This window comes from Mercenaria mercenaria, chromosome 2 (genome assembly GCF_021730395.1).
Source record: "Mercenaria mercenaria strain notata chromosome 2, MADL_Memer_1, whole genome shotgun sequence".
NCBI classification, from domain to species: Eukaryota; Metazoa; Mollusca; class Bivalvia; order Venerida; family Veneridae; genus Mercenaria; species Mercenaria mercenaria.
In genome coordinates, this window is record NC_069362.1 from 45,967,430 (window position 1) to 45,990,310 (window position 22,881).

At 34.5% G+C, this 22,881-nt stretch overlaps 1 long non-coding RNA gene across 2 annotated transcripts in view; it reads left to right on the forward strand.

The window, feature by feature from the left end:
• LOC123563873 (uncharacterized) overlaps nt 1-10,243 on the forward strand; it is a 52,713-nt gene extending 42,470 nt beyond the window's left edge. For both annotated transcript variants that reach the window (XR_006688882.2, XR_006688881.2), the window contains exons 2-4: nt 7,429-7,723; nt 8,829-8,900; nt 9,351-10,243. This is a non-coding gene — a long non-coding RNA (uncharacterized LOC123563873). The remainder of the gene's footprint in view (nt 1-7,428; nt 7,724-8,828; nt 8,901-9,350) is intronic.
• Nucleotides 10,244-22,881: the final 12,638 nt, after the last annotated feature.

The following is a 22,881-nucleotide window of genomic DNA, read 5'->3' on the forward strand; positions in this document are numbered from 1 at the left end:
GTGAATCCAGGCTTTATTCTATCACTGTGGGGAATCACATGATCAAAATAATCTCTAAAACCAAAATAAATCTATGAATAATATGGGATAATATTGAAGCAACTTTTGCTGTAAATCAAAGATATAGCCTAAAAACTATATAGATTTCAATCACAATCACCTTCTAATTATCTGGAACACTTCAAGAAACTGAGACATCTTATATTCCTTAGTTTTTGTAATTAAAGGATATCTATCATTATGGTCAACTACATAATAATTTAACAATTTTTATCAGTCATATGTTAGGCTATGTTTAAATTTCATATCTTATCACGGTTGGAAATTTATTCATGTTCTTCAAAAGATAACTTTAGTTTAGAGATTATTTTGATCATGTGATTCCCCACAATGTTCTATGTTATCTACGACATTACTTCCTGTTATCAAACGTGCAGAACTACCTTAAGTGGCTTACTCCACACTACTTATCTTTTTTCGTAATAGAGGAATCTTTATACGTTATCATCAAAATCTTATACGATATATTGAAATCTCTTTTCGTTATTATTTATATCGAAATCTTATTTCATCATAACAAGATTTATTTCGTTTTAACGAAATACCATTTCTTTAGCAGTACGAATTGGTTAAAACGATAACTTATTTCGTATCGAGATATGTTATCTCCATGTTGTTTAAAGATTAAGATGTTTCTTTTGATCGTAGGTCTACAGAATCAGTGAAGCTGTCAAATTGCTCTGGCCATGACACTGATTTTTATGTTCGGCCAATGGGTCTAAATCTTCTTATATTGATTGATTTTGACAAAAATCTCAAGCTTGGTGTTTCAAATTAAGTATGAGTTAGTGGTCCGGTACCAAGTTTGTTCAAGTTGTCCCCTAGACAAAATTTGATGCCTCAACAGAGACACTGGCACGCTTGAAATTCGTCAGTTAAGCGCCGTGCGTGTGTGCGTACTTGCGTGCATACGTCTATATATGTGTGCATGCGCTTGTATGTGTGCGTGTGCGTGCTGTGAGATGCGATTTATGGAGGCTGCGTTTTTGGCACATGGCATCCCCTGTTGGATATTTATCTTTTTTGTAACCATAACCCCAACCCAAAGACACTAATCTTGGAGGTACGGACCTAATGATAACACAAAACTCCTATTATGCTCGACATTGGTGTTAAGTTTCATAAGAAGCCAATGTAACGTTTTAAAATTATATATGTGTTTACTAAGTTTAAACAATGCGTCCTTACCTGAGACCCAAACCTTGGACGTAGGTAAGCGAGACACCTTCACATCATGCTTTACGAACTAATTAACGTACAGAGAGACAACTTGTGCTCTTGGGATTTTCTAAATAGGCCAAACTTAAATAAATTTGGTAAGATATCAATGGCAAATGTTAAAGTATCCTTTGTATAAACATTGATCTCTCTCTTAAGGTTCCAAAATGTTTATATTTTTAGCTCACCTGTCACATAGTGACAAGGTGAGCTTTTGTGATCGCGCAGCGTCCGTCGTCCGTCCGTGCGTCCGTGCGTGCGTCCGTAAACTTTTGCTTGTGACCACTCTAGAGGTCACATTTTTTGTGGGATCTTTATGAAAGTTGGTCAGAATGTTCATCTTGATGATATCTAGGTCAAGTTCGAAACTGGGTCACGTGCCTTCAAAAACTAGGTCAGTAGGTCTAAAAATAGAAAAACCTTGTGACCTCTCTAGAGGCCATATATTGCATAAGATCTTCATGAAAATTGGTCAGAACGTTCACCTTGATGATATCTAGGTCAAGTTCGAAAGTGGGTCACGTGCCTTTAAAAACTAGGTCAGTAGGTCAAATAATAGAAAAACATTGTGACCTCTCTAAAGGCCATATTTTTCATGGGATCTGTATGAAAGTTGGTCTGAATGTTCATCTTGATGATATCTAGGTAAAGTTTGAAACTGGGTCACGTGCAGTCAAAAACTAGGTAAATAGGTCTAAAAATAGGAAAACCTTGTGACCTCTCTAGAGACCATATATATCATGAGATCTTCATGAAAATTGGTCAGAACGTTCACCTTGATGATATCTAGGTCAAGGTCGAAACTGGGTCACGTGCCTTCAAAAACTAGGTCAGTAGGTCTAAAATTAGAAAAACCTTGTGACCTCTCTAGAGGCCATATATTTCACAAGATCTTCATGAAAATTGGTCAGAACGTTCACCTTGATGATATCTAGGTCAAGTTCGAAACTGGGTCATGTGCCATCAAAAACTAGGTCAGTAGGTCAAATAATAGAAAAACCTTGTGACCCCTCTAAAGGCCATATTTTTCATGGGATCTGTATGAAAGTTGGTCTGAATGTTCATCTTGATGATATCTAGGTCAAGTTTGAAACTGGGTCACGTGCGGTCAAAAACTAGGTCAGTAGGTCTAAAAATAGAAAAACCTTGTGACCTCTCTAGAGGCCATATATTTCATGAGATCTTCATGAAAATTGGTCAGAACGTTCACCTTGATGATACCTAGGTCAGGTTTGAAAGTGGGTCACGTGCCCTCAAAAACTAGGTCAGTAGGTCAAATAATAGAAAAACCTTGTGACCTCTTTAAAGGCCATATTTATCATGGGATCTGTATGAAAGTTGGTGTGAATGTTCGTCTTAATGATATCTAGGTCAAGTTCGAAACAGGGTCATGTGCGGTCAAAAACTAGGTCATTAGGTCTAAAAATAGAAAAACCTTGTGACCTCTCTAGAGGCCATACTTGTGAATGGATCTCCATAAAAGTTGGTTTGAATGTTTATCTTGATGATATCTAGGTCAAGTTCGAAAGTGGGTCACGTGCCGCCAAAAATTAGGTCAGTAGGTCAAATAATGAAAAAAACGTTGTGACCTCTCTAGAGGCCAAATTTTTCATGGGATCTGTATGAAAGTTGGTCTGAATGTTTACCTTGATGATATAGAGGTCAAGTTTGAAACTGGGTCAACTGCGATCAAAAGCTAGGTAAGTAGGTCTTGAAATAGAAAAACCTTGTGACCTCTCTAGAAGCCATACCCTTGAATGGATCTTCATTAAAATTGGTCAGAATGTTCACCTTGATGATATCTAGGTCAATTTTGAAACTGGGTCACGTGCCTTAAAAATCTAGGTCAGTAGGTCAAATAATAAGAAAACCTTGTGACCTCTTTAGAGGCCATACTTTTCATGGGATCTGTATGAAAGTTGGTCTGAATGTTCATCTTGATGATATCTAGGTCAAGTTTGAAACTGGATCAACTGCGATCAAAAACTAGGTCAGTAGGCCTAAAATTATTAAAATCTTTTGACCTCTCTAGAGGCCATATTTTTCATGGATCTTCATGAAAATTGATCTGAATGTTCACCTTGATGATATCTAGGTCAGGTTCGAAACTGGGTCACGTGCGGTCAAAAACTAGGCCAGTAGGTATAAAAATAGAAAAACCTTGTGACCTCTCTAGAGGCCATATTTTTCATGAAATCTTCATGAAAATTAGTAAGAATGTTCACCTTGATGATATCTAGATAAAATTCAAAACAGGGTCACGTACCTTCGAAAACTAGGTCAATAGGTCAAATAATAGAAAAACCTTGTGACCTCTCTAGAGACCATATTTTTCAATGGATCTTCATGAAAATTGGTCAGAATTTTTATCTTTATAATATCTAGGTGAAATTCAAAACTGGGTCACATGAGCTCAAAAACTAGGTCACTATGTCAAATAATAGAAAAAACGACGTCATACTCAAAACTGGGTCATGTTGGAAGAGGTGAGCGATTCAGGACCATCATGGTCCTCTTGTTCATATAAATATTTAGTTAAGAAAAACTTCCAGTTTCTTACTTGTAATTTAAAGACCCACCACAACTACTTTTTCCTACTACATGAACTTCGTGAAAATCATTCTGATAATACTGGTATAATGCAGCTATATTTCAACTTGATAGATTGTCAATTTTAGGCCCTCCTAGAATAAATGGGTTTTCACAAATACATATGCAAACTAATTCAGTCAACTCTTTTCAGTATAGTTTTTAAAAACATAGAGAAACAAGCAAGTTCGATTAAATATTATCCCCGCCGAATGGGTTTGAGGTGAAGAATGGCAAAGAAATATATGCGGCAAAAAGTTAAGGATGTTTTTCCTTAAGAGAAAATAATCAATTAAGAAATAAGTAAGCCCACCATCTTAGCCCAATAGGGAGCCCGCGGATATCGGGGTCGTCAGTTCGAATCCCGGGCGAGGTGTATGATCTCCGTGACGATTTGATAAAAGACATTTTGTTTTGAAATCATTCATCCTCCACCTTTCATTCATATGGGGAAGTTGGCACTTACTTGCGGAGAACAGGTATATACTGATACAGAATCCAGGAACAGTGGTAAGGTGTTTCTGTAAAAAAAGGCGTTAAACCCAAAACAAACAAACAAGAAGTGGTAGATTTATGAATATTTCATGAAGAAACATACATGAAAGCATCGTTTTGAACGTAATGATCAGGATTTTGTGTCTCAGATTTCATGATTTAAATAATTTATATCTAGACTTTTATCTTCTAAACAAGAATTGATTCTTTCAAACTAATTCGTTTTAGCGCTGATAAATTGAAGAAAGTCACAACAAATGACTTTATTACATATTTACAAATTTCTGTTGTATTTTACTTACGAATACAAGACACTGTATTCAGCTCCAGTAATTTAAGACCCAGATGAAATTCAATCAGCTATGACGTAATGATAACGTCTCGACGTCCCACGTGTAAAAAGGTCGGAGGGTCTCCATGGCCGAGTGGCTAATCGCTGACTTCAAATCACTTGCACCCCCGCCGATGTGGGTTCGAACCTGACTCGTGGGCGTTGATATCTTCATGTGAGAAAAGCATTCATCTGACTTAACGAAGATTTGTGGTTCTACCAAGGTACCCGCTCGTGATGAAACAAGTTACCGAGTATTGCAAAGGCAATACAGAAGTCCCAACCGGTGAAAACTTTCAATAGTGACCTTGTGAGCTTGATCTTTAATCGACAAGCATAGGTCATGTGTTGACACATTGTCTCATCATTGGAAACCTTTCTGTGTAGCACTAAGATAATCCATAAATGCATATAAAAGTTATGGAGCGGAATCAGTTTAACTTGACCTTGAATAGTAACCTTGACTGTTGATCTACAAGCATAAGTCATGTTTATGCACACTGCCCTCTATTCACATAACAAGTTTCATGAACTTAGCTTAAATATTTTTGAGTAATTGCAGGATCAAGATTTGCTGACGGACAGACGAACAGACACACGGCCGACGGACGAACAGACGGACGGATAGATTGGCACCTGGGGTCTTTCTTAACCATCAAAGCTGGAACGTCGCCATATGACCTATGATTGTGTCAGTGTGGAGTTAACCCTCTAACCCTTCCCTCTCCCTCCCCCCCCCCCCCCCCCCCCCCCAACACACCCATCCCTCTAAAAATGAAATAAAATAGGATAAAATGGTCGCCGTTTTAAACGACTTTGCGGTCTTTAAATAGTCTTTGCAAATCAATGTACTGTTTTAATAACTACACAATGTAGTAATTGGTTATAGTTAATCAGGTTCGGTTGCCATTAGTCTATAATGCACCATACTATATAAAAGCATATAGCTCTTTTCATTCTCTGTGAAAAAGTTTGTTATACTGCACCTGTCTTACTCTAGGTGTTTATATATATAATTTAGATTATCCGCAAAAATTGATGTAATAAAATACAAATAAACGTGAATTGTATCGACCGATGCATACCGCTTAATGTATAGTACAGCACAATCTTCTTAGAAGTTATATAACAAACTTTTTTATATTATGCTAAGCAATTCATTTAATTATTTCTTTTCACAGTTTGATAAGTTTAGCAATGCAAACAGAAGCCATGCGTTACTTGTAATGACTCATGTACAACTTTTTGTACAAAAAAATAAGTTGTTATTTATTTGTATATTGTATATTATAAAAAAGAAGCAGATATATTTATTAATATATGTATTTAATAAGGAGTCTGGACCAAAATAATTTAATGTTGCAAAAACAAAAAGAAAATGAAATGAGGAACTTCATTTAGATGTACAAATCAACTGGAAATACAAATATGAAATACTGTTAAAAAACGGCATTAAACCCAAAACAAACAAACAAACAAAATAGATTTCCCTTCAAAACTACAATGGATTCAAAATTACAGTGCATTAAGTTAGAAATTAATCATTGGAGACAGCAAAACATTAAGAACTCTGCTCCAAGTATTCAACTTGGGGAGGGATGTAGCTAATGTTGTTAAAACTTGTACGCGACCCATTTGCACTATATATATGTATACATATGTATTGTAACCATTCATGTTATTGAAATAGTTGCAATAAAATATTATTAAACAAAGTATTTAACTATTCAAAACACACTGTGAAGTTAATGTATTTTTACTGACTGAAATGTACAATACAAAATAGAAAATAATGCAGAAAATGGAGTGCACAAGTAATTATTTAGAAGCTTGATTTGCCTAATACTGCGGTCCATGTGTTATTGTTAGTACATTCCTGTATAAGTTAAGGTTTTTGATAACCATCAACTCAACTCAAGTTCCATATTGACATAGAACTTTTTTATTCTATGTTTATTTTTTCCCTTTTTTGTCAAACCAACTGACTAATTAGTGATTACAAGAAGAATTACTACAGTTGAAAAGAAATGATAAGAACTATGGGTTTCCCCCCCCCCCCCCCCCCCCCCCCCTTCATTGATATCATCTTTGTCTTGGCTGCATTCGTATGTTCTTTTCCTTTCTTGAAAGACATGTTAGTATAAACAAAACAAATTATTAAGATGTGTTCGTTATAATTATATACAAACAAAACTGCATCACTCCTTTTTGAAAACTTTGTACAACAGGTAAATATTTTCTACTGGACTTGTGTGTTATTCTGCCTGGAACATATGCTATGTGTGCTAAATTACATTGGTGTCATTGATGCGTATAAATGTACATCATATAGAATTTCTATTGCAAATAAATGCACTGAAATGTTCCTTGATTGGCTCAATACCTAGGCTGAAATAACCATTAGCATTCATACAATGCCTAGCAGAGGCATAACTAAGGTTTTCCTATATGGAAAACTTTGAAAATCTTCTCTAAATCTCTTTCTAAGTAAATGTTACACAATAGGTCACTTGGTTAACTCATTTATAAATGATGGATGGATGGATGGATAAATAGATGGTTGAAATACTGTACAAGACCTTCAAAAAGCTTTTATGAATGGATGGACGGATGGATGGATGGACAGAAAGATAAATAAATGGTGGATATACGGTACAAGGCCTTCAATAAGCTTTTTGTTTTAATACGGAGGAATGTACTGTTTAAGCATCTTCATATATCATTATATATTTCAGTAACACAGTCATGTCACCCACGTTGGAAACATACAAAACGCCAGTAGAGTACCAGTTCATGTTCAAAAGCCAAAACTATCGAAAAATCAAAGGAAGATATGAAAGAAAATCATAGCTAGAATGGTTATAGTAGACGCAAAACGGAAGAACCTGGTCACAATCAAAACTTCAGGGGCACTTTTAAATGAAGATAGCACAACAACTATTACTGATGACGGTGCAAGGGCAAAAAATGCACTAGTGAGCAAGCACTGGAGTACAATATCCGAATATACAAATATAGATAATAACAACGGTATTAATCTTAATAACGCTACTATCTGATGCACAACGCTTATTTTAGAAGCATGAAGACACTCTGATGGCAAATCCGATAGGTTGCTTCCTCCATAGCTTCTTGGCACTGGTTTAGTTACATTACATTATACTGTAATAGGAATGTCACAATTGTTAAGGGCATATTATTCTAGTGTGATGCATTCCAACTTTATGCTAGTCTTTAAAGCTAAATGTGCATTTGTTCCATGAGAAGGACCCGGCTTGATTCGAACACCTGCAAAATAATGGGAGAGCTAAGAATCGCATGATATCAAATGAATTTCATTCAGACTGAGAGCAACAAAAATCATTCCATAAGAATCGATACAGAGACATGCCTCTATTGTAATTTATCTTCCAAAAGACATTTCGACGTTCAAGTCATCGGAACGTATTTCGACAAGCCATTAAATCAAACACAGTTCGTTTAAGAAAATGACTTGGATGACTTGGACTTACTCTAGTTCGGAAGATCTTCAGTTAAATAATAATGTATCGAAGGTTGTACATAAATGTTCGAATACTGCTTAAGTCGGTGCTTTGGGGGGCGTGGGCAGTGTTGCATTTTCCATTACTGCTCAGGAACAGACTCAATCAAACTCAATTTTCACTGTTTTCCTTGTTCTCGGTGCTTCCGAGGGATCTATTTTCCAGATTTTATTTACTTCACAACAGCGGGTGTTAAGTGCTGTATGGCCGTAAAAAGGTCGCCCCGACTTCATCTCAGTGTTGTTATATTTTCTGGTCCTTCGGGATCATTGGTTTCAACTCATTTAGATTAGAAGATTGAATACTGCTTAGTCCAGTACTAGGGGTCGAGGGCAGTGTTGAATTTTCCATTACTGCTTATGAACAGACTCAAAACCGAGTCTGCAATTTTCACTGTTTGCCTTGTTCTCGGTGCTTCCGAGGGATCTACTTTCCAGATTTTATCTCACGTCCATCACTGAATATGTAACTAATCTCAAACGAAATCCAAGAAAGACCGCACACAATGACCTTCCAACTCTTCAAAATGTATGCATTTTCAACATATTGAGGTAATGACTGTGAAAACTCAAATACTTGATTGTTTTTTACAGAAATAAAAAATTATGCTTCCTGGGCAGCAAGACATTAATTACTTCAATACTTCCGTTCAAGATAGCAAAACAGTAAGTAAATATGTAACTTTAGGACTGATGAAAGGATCATAACAAACGCCTCATCTACATAATTGTCATTGTAGACCGCTTGGAATGTACACAAGAAAACCTCGAACAGTTTATAATCGTACATTATCTTTCATTTGAAAGGTATGGTCAGCCTGTTATTCTAAATGAACACTCTGAACATGTTTGACCCTGTCGCTAACATGATAAAATGCAGTCTAAATGCAAAAGCAGATATAATACTTATTTCGAATTATTAATAATTTCCTCTATACTATCAGCAACTTCTCTTTCAATACGAAAACGTGTTATTTCAATAGGGTTTTACCGGCGATGGCTTTCGTATTTTATTCAGTTTCGCATTTTATAGCCTTTATTAAAGGCAAGTCGTGGTTACTTGCAAACAAACTCTATCACAAAGGCATCACATTTACTTAATTATTTCATTTTCAGGTTGGTAGGATGGAGCAGAGTCAAATGAGTGTGACAATATTTTATGAGTAATTCAGGAACTTTGCAATTCCTTAATTTACAAGTCATTTGGTAAAAACTGTATTGCCTTCAACAAAGACATGGCACATGGCATCGAAATTAATACTACCTTGATCGTCTAGAATCAGAGCAACACGGGAATAAACTCGCACTTGTGATTACAGTCCGTTATAGGACATTTATAATTTGCCTACATGGTCATAAAACTTGGGCAATTTTGGAGACGCATTCAGGACTACACTCTCAAACAACGTTATTCATTGATGTAAGGGACTTAGGTCATACCTTGTTCTTCGGCGAAGACAGTTTTTGTACACTGTTCAGTGGAGACCGATTTTATATTGTTAGATGTTCAATGAAATCATATTTGCTCAACGTTTTAAAGATTTTTATGAAAACCTGAAAATGTATTATTCTTACCATTTAAAGGACATTTGAATTTATACACAGCCATGGCACAACTTTTCATAGTGCATATGACTTTAAAAGATATAGGTCACCAAATATTGTTTAACGCGACGCGAATTTATTAATTTTAAAGTATTACAGCTAGGAGTATCCTCCCCTACTCCACCCCTACATCCAAATTTTTAACTGCCTGATGTGCAGTCTCTCTGTCAACTTGGGACATTCACATAAATAGAGAACATATAATGGGCAGATTTTGTGATAAATACCTATCAAACACTTCTAGATTTAAAACTGAAATAGACACTGTCACTCGTTTTTCTTTCCAATAACTATAACCTCGGGGAAAAAACATTTCCAATTGCTGTCTAGAAAGTTTAGTCATTCCAATGTGTGATACATTCATATAACATTTTCAGAATTATAAATAAAAAATACTCAAATGGCTTGCGTGTTCTTGTTCCAAGATGATTTAAGATATTATAAAGTCCAATGTTTCAATACGTTATCATCGGGACACATTTTATATAACGCCAGCAGAGAGCACATTCTACGTACGACCTATTAATTCTACGTACGACCTACTAACTCCTACGTACGATTTATTAACTCCTATAAAGGACATATTAAATGCTACGCAGACTTAACTTAGTCCTTTGCTTGACATAATGATTTCTAAATGTGTATGACTTACTTACTCTTCAGTACGATATATAACTTCTGCATACGAATATGTGATTCGTAAGTAGGAACAAATAAGTCATACGTAGTGTTAGAAATCGTGCAAAAGGCTTACCACACATCTCTCTGCTGGCACCTGGACACTTCCATATTTTTTCGTAAATTACTAAGTGTCCTTTGACGTGATATTTTCACTATTTTACAGAACACACCCAAGAAGGCTAATCAGTATCTAGAACGTCGCTGACTCTTACTTTACACCGCTATAGGTGGAAGGTCCGTACAAGTGTGTCTTTGCATTCCTCTTTACAAATACGATGAAAGAATATTTTGAATGCAACCAAGCAAAATAGTAACAGACTATGAGAGGTAGATAAAGTTGCAGTAACCGTCACGCACCGAATTAAACGGATAGTATTACACAGATATTGAAAGAACACTGTGATCCCAAATGACCAGAAAATATAACACTAAATCTTAGTACATTATACGGCTTCTACACGACACTTTAAGACTACTGTTGTGATAGTTAATAAAATCTTTACGAAGAGCATTTGGAAGCATAAAATGCAAACAAGCAAGATAATTACAGACTTGGTTTGATAGGTAATGAGCATTGCAACATCCTCACACAGCCTAGCAACGACTTAAACGAAATTTTGTTACACAGGTACAGATTGGACGCCACTCTATTAAACAACTTTAATGTGGACAAAAGAAAAATGTAAGGTTTAATAATACTGTCAGGTTTTATAAAGAAAAGATGTTGATGTTTTCAGTTTACTTTTTTGGTGTGGCAGTGCTTGCTACATGTTCCTAGCAACCATAATGTCGTATCTTTAGAAGGTTTGTAAATTTCTTATTATTTTGAATTTTTTAAGTTATTTTAAATTTATATGCACGTACAGCGGATTTATATACATACAAACATACAAGAATACAATGTTCAAGGTACATCAATGCAGTTTGTCTTTTTCCTTCATAGTACCTGCTTTCTCTCCCTTGTGTTTATGGCCAATATGCAACACTGTTTCTATAAGAGGAATAGAGCATATTGCTCTTGGTTTTTTGGGGTTCTTTGTTTATCTTTTATTAGTAGTAACCAAGAGCATCTGAACTTGTTTATGAACACGGGTCATGCGTTGCTATCAACTGTTAAGAGATTATACACTTACTATGAAAAGTTTTAAGGATGGATTTTATGTGAAAATATACGATTTGTTTTTGGTGAGTTTTTTTTTTTTTTTTTTTTTTTTTTTTTTTTCAATTTCTAAATGACTAGGGTCACTTAAGGTAGCTCTGCACAATTCGTTAACCGGGAGTGAAGGATTAAAATCATTTATTCGGACAACTAGAATAATGTCAATTAGCCGTTACACGGGTAGCATATATATTGTCTCCCTTGTAGGTAATATTAAACAGTCAACGCTTATGTCTTTCTGAAGGTTAATTTTGACCATAGGTAGGTTTTGATGTAAAAGTTTCAAAATAATAACATAGAATAAGTTGCCGCAGTGTATTGACTGTCAACTTATATTAAGCACATTGTGATAAATTAAGCACGACGGGCCTATACATTGTTTTAAGTCATGTGATTGAAAATAGGTAAATATTAAATGCTGAAAAGTTTCATTTAAGTCTAAATTGTGGATCTGTTTCTATACGCGAAAATGTAATCGGCAGCGCGTTTCTCTCACAGAAGTCCATTGTGAAAATTGACCGGAGAACAAATGTAAACGGTTAAACAAGAACTCAAGCGCACGAATCTATCTTTTATTTGTTTAATTTTCTTCAAATACAATTATGTTTTTGAAAAGATATGGTGTAATACAATTCTACCTTGTAGAAGAAGATTTGTTCCAATCGAGCAAAACAGCCTCAATCCTTTTACGAGGGGTGTTCTGAAAGTTAAGATACAAGTCTAATAACTTTATTATAACAGACAGAAATCATGTGTCATATACACCATTTCAAAGGTCTGGTTTTAACCTTTCAAATGACACAAATAGCAGATATGCATCTCTCTCGCTTTCTCTGTTGGTCAAATTCATCAGTGTCATATGATACGGGTGCTGATGTGGAGCAACTGTCAAAAGTTTGAATCAAATCCATTCAGAAATAACCAAGATATAGTGACAGTGCTTTATGGTCCTTATGTTATATTATACGGGCGATGATGAGGAACAATTAATTAAAGTTTGAATTAGATTCATTATGTAACAACAGAGACAGGAAGAAACGCATCAAAACGTTAACTTGAAATTCTAAATGAAAAGGGGGGCATAATTTATGAAATATTGGTGACAGTGTTAAGGCCTTTGTGTCATTCAATACGGGTGATGATGAGAAATAACTATTTAAGAGTGTAGCAAATCCATCATGTGATTACATAGATAAAGAGAAAGTGCATCAAAACTTTAACTCGGTTGTGGACGCGAAACGGACGCCGACGCAGACGCCGACCACAGGTCTAGTAGGAGAGCTATCCATGTACTTAGTATAGTCGAGCTAGAAAGGACGAGAACTGAAATTCAAATGTTATTTCTAAAATACCTATTTTGACCAAATTAAAAATAGAACTGAACTTCTTGTACATATCTACTAACCCGATTGCGCATATCTGATCACACTCTTGAATACTGATATAAATTTTATTGACATAACATGAACAATCATGTGGACGTTCTGGCCCCGTGTTCACAAACTATTTTTCGATCTCAGCTGTGTTTGAGTTTGAAGTTTTAATATCAATTTTAGGAAATCTTCAAGGTTAAATTCCAACTGAAACTGACCATGAATACTAAATAGCCACTTAAAAATAGTTATTAACTTGAAATTCAGTTTAACACATGCTATTTAGATAGAAATGACATATTAAGTTTCATAATCAAAATGTTTTGTAAACACGGGGGCTGGCTTTAAGACACTGAGTCATATCTAGCAATGCTTGATGTACAACGTGTCATTTTTTGCGCAAATCTTAGATAAATTCCCTGTCGTCGTTTAATAGGGGTTAACGGGAAATGCGTTTCATAAAACATTTAATAATTTACAGAAGCTGACAAAAACATGATCAATATAAAACACTCGTCAGGATTCAACAGCCATTCTGTATCTTTACATCCTCTGCTAGTACAGACATAGAAGGATCTGGCAACAGGACTGAGCGAGAGAAAACCAACAGAATAGAGAGGGAGAAGTATATTAGATACAGGCATGTCCTGCTAACTTAGACTAGCTCTTTGCGAATACTCAGCTTTTCTTTAAAGTGCACGTTTTGTAGGACTAATACAAGCGAATAAAATCTGTAAAAATATTCTTTGGAAACAAAGAATGCAACCAAGAAGAATAATAGCAGACTCGGTTTGATCAGAGGTAATGAAATGTGCAACACCTCTCACGCCCACTGGCACCGGCTTAAGCTGTATTTCCTGAGAAGAACCATTAATGTGGTAAAACTAAGTGGGAGACAAGAGTAACTGCCTGGATCGGGATTATAACCCTCAAACTTCTGGCTTATCTATCAAGCGTTTTAACCGGTACACGTTCTGTCTGCTGCACACGAACGCTCATTAACAATAGTTTAAAGTTATTATTCGAATTTAATTGATATACAACTTAATGCTTAATGCTCGAAATAACACGACGTAAAACTTATAAATGGTATTTAATATTAAAGATATCTTCATATTGTTTATCAAGGTAGGTATGCCAGCAACAGCTGGTTATTATCAGGTTCAACATTTTATTAAAGTCTAATCTTTGTGCACATTTATATAATACATACATATAATATCTATATCATAATTGTACCACAAAGTCAATCTGTAAAGATTTGCAAGAGATAATAATGTTCATTTGTTAAAAACATTGCACAATAGTCTAAAATACATATTATCTTACACTTTGCAATCAATATAATATATTAGTGTTTCAGTTTTGTACCATATTCTTTACTTTGTTGCTACACAATGCGATGGTATCGATATTCATACTCGTCTAAATAGGATCACTATCGGTCCTTTTATTGTGACAATTTTCATATACTTGGACTGTCGTATTTGTTTTTTATCAAGGACATTAAAGAGCCGCTGTACATGATAGTGATACTTGCGATGCTTGCGATTTCTGAAAAACAAAAACAATTTTTTTTTAAATCTATCTTAATCTGAAAATGCGCTAATTTAAACCCGCGCGAAACTGTCTTTTTTGCCGTTTGCGCGAAATTTCATGCCAGCGAATTTAAATGATTTCACAGTAAAGGAAATGGACATTTATACAAGAATCAGACTGATAAGCGGTACCAAAAACGACATAATTGACAAAATGAATTCTGAATTTCGTTTCAATAAGTCTGAATTGTTTGTGCCATGTATGCTATTTGTGGTTATCGTCATTCTAAATATTTCATCACGGGAACGCGTACGCTTTGGAAAACTAATGCTCAAACTTATCAAAACCATGATTGCATGCGATGCATCAAAGGAACGTTATCAAACTACAATGAAATCAGAAGTATCACAAAGTATCCACTCAACCACTTACATATCTCCGATAACATCGAAAGAGAATTTTGCGAAGTGAACATGAAGCCCATTTTTAAAGAAACTCACAGATCCGTTGAATTTAGTCCAACCCGTTGCGTAATTATCACTTTCATTTCATTTCAGTTTGATATTTCTGTGGACGGACTGTCAGGGGAGGTAACTAGAGTCACGAACTGGGACTACGTTGAATGCAACATCAATGACAAACAAATGTCAAGACTGTGGACCTTTATTTTATAAATAAATATTTGAAATTAACTTACGCGTATTGATTACTTTATCAGTTATAAACAATAATGGGAAATAGTAATTTATAGATGACAGTCAATATCGTGATTTTAGAAAAGAAAAGTTATTATAAATTGTATTTAGCAAAATCAAAGCTTAAAGTCTTATATATTTCTTTGTTCATGGCAGATATTCTATATCATAAAGGGCTGAATAGATGTAATACTAACTGCTTCAAGACAATTTTTTATTTAACATTTTCAAAAAGTTTGTATAATTTTTATTTCATCTTTGAACAGATATGAGCATATACTTTTAAGAAATTTTAAGTCTTTATAATTTTGAAGGACTTTTCCAAACATGAAGATGTTTATATACTTTCAGATAGTAATAAAAAGATACAAACTTTCGAAAAATTAGGCGAATATAATTTTAAACCACCCGAAATTTACAAAAATGCAGAATAATTAGTATTGATAGTTTAGATATGTTACACGAGTTAATTAAACCATTGGTCTATATTGTCTTCAATGACACATAAGAATAACCCTGTGTTATACCAATGTATGTATATTTATATGTTTTAATTGACAAGTATAATAATATGATAGTCATCTTTTTGCGCTTAACGTAATTCTTACGTTATTTTAGTTAATAACATTGCACATTCGTATCATTTATGACAAAGGCAAATCATATTTAATCTATTATAATGAATATGAAATGATACAATTTAGATATTGACTGTTAAAATATGAAAAAACAAATATAGCGTTGTGTTAGTGTTTTATAAAATCAAGGAGGTAGTCAGGGGTTTGAGTGTGATCAGGAATCTGTAATCTGTTACAATTAGGTGTTATAAGAGAATCTGGAAGAAAGGAAATGCATTGACGTAACGTACGGGCACGCTGTTAAGTATGTTTTTAATAGAGTAACTCTGTTAATTTATTTGTTATATAGCTACACATGGTTTTACCCGTAACATGTTATATCCATAATTATAACACTCTTGAGATTTTCTTTTGTATAAACAAAGAAGGATTTTACCGTGTATTGTCTTATCAATTAAATCGCGTTTCGCAAAATTCCCTACTTTTGGCTATTCCGGTTAGCTCAGTCCATTTATGTCTAAAAAGGATTCCAGATTAGTATCCCTTCCTAGTTAATTCGAACATGTTAGAATGGAAATAAATTTTAGTTTTGCGTGCTCTGTTGGCAAATAGAACACTATTTTCGTTCAGATGCGTCGTAATTAATCACTCAGGTCATCTGAACTCAAAACCGTGCTTTATTTACCTTCTTGATTAGATTACTACGCATCTGAACTCAAAACCATGTTTTTTTTTTTGCCAACAAAGCACGCATAACTAAAATCTATTTCCAAAGTCTACGTAAAAAATCTGTATGAAAAGGATATATCTCAGTTTTACAGCGAATTAAACAGTGAACATGGTACCTGAAAAAAACAACATTATGAAAGATTACACGTATTGCTGTACTAGAGGAAATCTTACAGGAAATGTCGCATGCGTCAACTGGAGTATACATATGCAAAATTGATGGTGAAGATAATGGTTAACCGAAATTCTTTTATAAATTTTATTACAACGTAAAATATTTATTGATATAACTATTATTTTTACGACGTTGTCGTATAACAGCCTGTATTTGCAATGATGACATACATAAATAATAACATTTTTTTCTTAGATGCAAATCTTTCTTATCAGAGGATAGGATGTTTAACAAGTCATGTATATCCTGTAATTCATAGATAAAATAATGTATTTATCCTTCATTCAGTGTGATTAAAGAATGTTCAACAAGTAGAAAATACTAGCATACTGTAAGAAGTTGTACGCCGAGAAAGCACTAGGGTGAGACAGCTTTTCCCGTAGGCTGATGCATCATTAATTTTTCATCATTATCATATTCACCAATTATTAATATTTTAGCTTAAAACCTTGTATATTCATGTTTGTCGATTTCACACTATTTGAATTATTGACATTTGTTTATTTATTATGTATTATTGTGTCAGATATTTTGTACATGTATACAGAGTTTATTAAGAAAAGTTCCTTGTTTTAAATTGAAATGGATTTCACTCCTTTGTTCAGCTTTTTTATCTAAAATTAAATGTAATTTATTTTCCCCACTTAGATTTCTTGTGAAAGTTGTAATGATTCGTTCGTCCGTCTTTCTCGTCATTTGAACATCGTCATCTTCCTCAGCTCACTGGAACACTATAATATTTTAAATACCGGTAAGGGCCGCTGTTTTCGTCTCTGTAATGTCATGACGTACTTCCTGTTTACGGACGTAAAGTTCCCGCGCTTTGTTAATACGCTACTATAAGAAAAAAAAGTGCTATAAGAAAATCATTTGTTTGAATCTATTTTTTACTCTTCTTCGTCAATATGGTATGCAAGAAAAAGATTCTATAACTGGCTGTAGGTGCAGATGGGAATATCCTGTTTACGCGGTTACTCGGCTGGAGCCTCGTAACCGCCTAAACAGTTACCCTCGAGACCGGTAATATCCATCTGCTCCTACAACCAGTGAAAGAAGCTTATAATCTATCAATTGCTATTGTGGTGATACTCAAACAAAATGTCGTGGTTCCCATCTTTTACTTTTGTAAATGAACCCAAATTTAAAAACAATTTGCACAGTATATGAGTGTCCCTTAAGATAAACGTCTGTCAATAATGAAATTGTTCCTGCTTACAATCGGCTTCTTACAATCGGCTTCTTGATTGATGTACACTTCAGATATGCCGTTTGAACCATCTTCACATTTTTTGGTTATTATTAGTGGAAGTATGCTATACGTACCCTCTGAGCAATGAATAAATATACGTATATGGGTATAAAATGGCCTAAGCAGTGTTCCCGGAATTCGTCCTTTTCTCAACGACTTCATTTTATTCAGAAGTTGATAACGAATGTCCATACATGTAGTTTATCAGTCAGTCTTTAAGAAGAACATACGCGTTGCCGGGGATTAGAACCTACTGAAGACAACCGTGAGCTTTACGTTTGGGGAACTTTGCGAACAGAAGATTAAAGACTGTTTCTTCAAAAACATGAATTCTGGCATCTGTGACCACTTCGATAATTACATTCTCCACTCCTTTAAGAATTCTTCTGACTAAACGTATCATTTTATGAAGCCAACGATCATATAAACACACAAAACGCTTCAAATAACATTGCAATTTTAGCTGTCGTAGATGCACATGTGAAGGGATTGAATAATTTCAGAATTTAATTAGATTTTAATCAAGCATATATCTATACGTACACACTGGAATTTAAATACAAACTTCAATACGCACTTTAAGCGTATGTGTAGTTAGCAACACCAAACTTATCTATTTGAAATGAAAACTAAAGGAGGAGTTATTTGAGCCGACACTATGAGATTGGGTAAGCATAAAATGCTGTCATAAAATGGAAGCAACTCCGCTGAACAGTGTAATGAAACGCCTAAGGTATAATACTGAGACTGCTTTACAATGTTGCGCTTCTTTTTGAAACCATATAGAATTCAGACGTTCAAACTTGAAAATGGATCCATTTATACAACTGATTTTATATCAATATTAAATAGTGAGCCTATTTTCATTTAACCATAACAAGGACTTTTCTTGAGACCAGACAAAAGGTAACACCGTTTATTGTCCCTGTCACGGGCGAAAGAGGGACGGGATTTACCCACTATTCACCTTACAAGTAAATACATTTGCATTTTACACATATAGATAATAATGATATCATAACAGAGACATATATATTCCTTCATAGGCTAGATTTTATGTCACATGGAATCCGTTCGCTGATATTTTGTACATACTCCCATACATGTTCATATTTGGTATGCCGAATTCTGAATTAGATCAAAAAGTCGATATTCAAGCATATAGATATCTTGCTTGTTTCCACTTCGCCGAACATCCCACCTCTTTATCTACCCTTACTTATTTTTGGTATTTTGTGTAAAATAAAGATGTACCTGTTGTTGGATTTTTTAAGGAAACCGTCTACTATATCTTTCCACTACAGTTTATTTTTGTTATGAGTCTGCTTTGCGATGTATGGCTCTCTCTGGCTGTGGTTAGGGTGAGATGTGCTTCCGGGTAATCTATCCTAATCTTTTTTGCATTGTCACTTCTTGGCAATATTTGTTCCATATAGGAATACTCACGCAAACCAAAGGTCATGATTAGTCAATGTTTTAAACAAGAGGCCTTTGAATTTAAACTCTATATGAAACAGTGCTATCTCTCCTCATATGGAAGATGCTCACAGAAACGAATATTTGTTTATAATCAATATAGTCATATCCATTCTACAGCTTCAGCTATACTCAACAATTTTTTTAACACCACACCAGGTTATTTTTGGTTTTATCTGTGCCAAATATTGACATACTTCAATGAAACTTGGACACATCGTTTAATGATCAGTTCAGTTAAGTATAACATAACACCAATATCAAGTGTAAGTATATTCGTTGAGCTATGACAGTTGCAAGAAGGTAACCTAAAATTAAAAGGTCACAAAATGAATGCAACTTAGTGCTGGTGTCTTTGTGGCAAGTAGTGCCATCGGCGGGATTAAACAATTTTGCGAAAAATACTACAATTTTCAAAGAATAGAATATGATCTTATCCTGAGGATACTGTTCTGCATGTGTGCATTAATAGATTATCAGATTTATATTGAGAAATATGCACGAGTTCTGTAGTTTGAGATTTTGCGCTACATTAGTGGAGCAGTATTAATCCGCAGTACCGAAAACGCGAGTGCATATTTTTCGATATAAAGCTTATCATCATTTTTTTGCATATTCATTTAACTCATAGAATCATACAAATTTTGCTTGTTTGGCTGAGAAAATCTGAAAATTATTTAGGTAAATGTACTTTTTGTTCCACATCATCCATTAATGTGGTGTCATCAGTAACGTCACAAACCTGATATGAAACTAACATGTTGATCTTCAAAATACTGACGGATATTCCATTTCAACTAAACAGAGTTGAACATTCAGTATATAATAATTTGAATTTCATCAAATTCATAGGTTCAAAATGTACTGCTGTGATTTGGAATTTACTAATTATTTGACTTTTGATTTAATTGTTACCTTATTGTTACCCTTACGGTTAAATGAGTTTACTTCAGACTATTAACGTTGTTATATTTCATTACAGTAAAAAAATCATTAAACATTGTGTACAAATTTCATTCAAATTTGTCAAAATTTGGCAGAGATAAAAATAAAAACCAGGTACGGAGTTAGAAAAGTTGTTGAGTATATTTTATATACAATGCATGAGTTGATCAACATCTGTACAACAGTAACAGGCCTACCAGCAACTAAAGTCTGTCTCACCTAATTTTGGACCTCCAGTTATTTATTTATATATCGTTTAATTTTATCCCCCAAAAAAGCACCATAAATACGGGAAGGTCAATATCTCTAGGCATGTTTTTCAATTTTTTTTATCTTTTTTTTTTTTTGGAGAAAAAGTAAAAAAAGAATGATTTTTTGTGTTTTTCCCATGGACTTACGTTGTGAAATGACCTGACGTCCATCCCAAGATGGCGACGTCCATACGAACGTCATTTGTGGGTTTGCTCAAAGCTGATGACGTCAGCAAATATGTTACTGTAACACCCGTAGGTGCTAAGTCAGTAATGGCTGGCGGAAGAAATTAAAGTCAACACAGATTTAAGTTCATTGTTGTAATGAGCAATATAGATTGCTAGAGATTGTTAATAAACTTTCTAACTGATTTCAATCTAGTCCATAACAATACATCACAAATTAACAATTCTGATGTAATACAGTTCCAAGAGTCAATCTGACTAAAGTACTTGATCTAAACGAAGATCTGAGAACGACCCATTCACATTCGTCTTCTGTATATTTTGGATTTCCATTATTGCTATTTTTATGTTATCCATTCAGGCGACTTGTTCGATTGTCAAAGAGTAAGAAAAATATGCAGTTATTCCAGGACTCGAACCCGGGACCCCTCGCTTACAAAGCAAGTGGCCTACCGACTGAGCTAACCGGCTATCTGATACATTACGACATAAGAATTGTAAATATCAAAAGTCAATGCTAGAGGTAGATTTGCAAGATGTTGTAAGCTAGGCTCTGATTGGCTAGTGAAAGGGCCGTCAGAACGAGGCAATGAATAGGTCGTTTTCAGATCCTACGCGTAGCGTAATAGGAGATGTACTTTAGTCAGATTGGTTCCAAGTATTCAGATATTCATTACTATTTAAACAACTGTCGATTCTTTTGAACGTTAATAATTAACAGTACATTTCCTATAAGTAGATGTATTAAGTTATCAGGCATACAATATCGTACGACTAAACTTTACTAGTCGCGTAGCAGTTTACAAAGAGTAGTTCTAGTTTTAATATACTTTTTGCGTATTTGCGTAGGCGTGAAGGTTAAGGTTTTTCCAGTGGCTCACTTATATTTATAGAGAAAAAGTCTGGCAAGAAAAGTCTAACACCAATGAAATAACGCGGTCTAAAAATGTAAACCAATGAAATGAGCCGTTACAAGTCAGCATCTCTGGCAAATCTGTCAGAATGCCGCCATCTTGAAAGACATTTCCCAGTTAAAATATCTTTTGTGACAAGATTTAGCTTACCAAAAGGTTCCTTCTAGCACATATAAAATATTCTTTTTAAGGGATATTGTTTTAGCATAATGTTACAAATGTTTAATAATGCAATGAGAAAAATATGTTTTGTCATTTTTTGTGCAAACTTAATTAGATCTATTTAAGAACTAATCTAAGTATTAACAGTTTTATCATAACCCAAAGCTGTTTTTTTTAATATAAGCAAGTGCAGTACATATTATGCTATTGGAAGCATTTGTCTTGCAATCTGTATTTCACTTCCGGATATTTTCATCACGCGACTACACCAGCGAGTACCCGCACACTTAACACAAAGAAATTTCGTACATGCGTTTACGATTCGAAAAACAAATCAGTACGCAAAAGAAATGACTTTCAAATTTGAAACGTTAGAAGCTGAAGGAATCACGTGACCAGGGACAATTTTATTACGTAATTTTTTTGGCGGGGGTCTATTTTTAGATGATGCATATTCATTTCATTAATCTCTATTCTTTACTAGGATATATTCAGTCGAGGAGTTACATGATTTAAACTTTATTATTGTGTCTTCTTGTTCTGTTATTTTACGTAGTTGTATTGCACTATTTAAAGACTGGAATAAAGATTGATTATGCGTAAACACATATTGGGCTAGAGGCTATCTGTAATGAATATGCATGAGTCCAAGATGGCGGCGCTCTACGGGAAATCGGATTCCTTTGACGATACCCTTGTATCCATTACATGCTCAGTCAAGTGTGACATGTTCACCATAAGTGTTCCTTCTCTTGAGAAGGAACAATAAAATACATAAATATAAATAATGGAACGTTATCTATCATGAAACAAATGGATGCTTTGGATTTTAATTATAGGAATTTATCCATGCAAGTTTAGGTTAGTAGAACTGCTTATTTTATTCGATAGAAGGCGAAAGACACATGTCTTTCACGAATGAAGTGAGCG